This window comes from Colobus angolensis, unplaced genomic scaffold (assembly GCF_000951035.1).
Source record: "Colobus angolensis palliatus isolate OR3802 unplaced genomic scaffold, Cang.pa_1.0 Scaffold64, whole genome shotgun sequence".
In the NCBI taxonomy this organism is placed as follows: Eukaryota; Metazoa; Chordata; class Mammalia; order Primates; family Cercopithecidae; genus Colobus; species Colobus angolensis.
Genome location: NW_012120043.1, coordinates 1,090,569 through 1,091,810, shown reverse-complemented (window position 1 = coordinate 1,091,810; position 1,242 = coordinate 1,090,569).

Below are 1,242 nucleotides of genomic sequence, written 5' to 3'. Positions count from 1 at the left end.
CGCGCAGGGACGTCTGGGAGGAGGAGTCCCGGCAAGAGCGCAAGCGCGAACTACGACTCCCAGCAGGGCGCACGCGACGTTGTCGACGTTGAGGAGGCAACGCCCGGTCGTGGGGTATTCTGGGGGTTGCAGTTTTGTTCTGGCCCCTTATCCAGCGGATATTCCGATAAGGGCGGTGAGACGGTCCTGGGAGGTGGAGGGAGTAAAACGAGCTTCAGTGAAATTCAAGATTGGGCTGCCTGGTGGCTCACGCCTGTAATACCAGCGCTTTGGGAGGCTGAGCCCAGAGGATCACTTGAGGCTTGGAAACCAGTCTGGGCAACAGTGTGGATCGCCCCCGCCCCCGACCTGTCTGTACAAAAAAAAAAAAAAAAAAATTTGGGGGACGCTCATTGGATGCAGGGTCCTGGACAGACATCAAGAAAACATCAAGATTCCTGTTCTGGGCCAGGTGTGGTGGCTTCAATCTGTAATCCCAGCACCTTGGGAGGCCGAGGCAGGAGAATCACTTGACCCCAGCAGATCCATACCAGCCTGGGCAACATAGGGAGACCCTGTCTCTACAAATAATCAAAAAATTAGCCTGGCATAGTGGTGCACGCCTGTAGTCCCAGCTACTGGGGAGGCTAAGGCGGGAGCATCGCTTGGGCCTAAGAAGGTTGAGGCTGCAGTGAGCTATGATTGCACCACTACACTCTAGCCTGGGCGACAGAGTGAGAATCCTGCTCTGCGGCCAGGAATCGTTTAGCAGACATTTGAGATCATTAATAAGCAGATCAGGCCGGGCGCGGTGGCTCACGCCTGTAATCCTAGCACTTTGGAGGGCAAGGTGGGCGGATGACCTGAGGTCAGGAGTTTGAAACCAGCCTGGTCAACATGGCGAAACCTCGTCTCTAAATATACAAAAACTAGCCGAGCATGGTGGTGGACGCCTGTAATCCCAGCTACTCGGGAGGTTGAGGCAGGAGAATCGCTCGAACCCGGGGGGAGGAGGTTGCAGTGAGCCGAGATCGCGCCACTGCACTCCAGCCTGGGCGACAGAGCAAGACTCTGTTTCAAAAATTAATTAATTAATTAATTAAAAAATAAGCAGGTAGTAGTGATAGGTGGTGACAAATGCCAAAAATAAATATTAGTAAAAGTCGAGAGGCCGGGCGCGGTGGCTCAAGCCTGTAATCCCAGCACTTTGGGAGGCCGAGACGGGCGGATCACGAGGTCAGGAGATCGAGACCATCCTGGCTA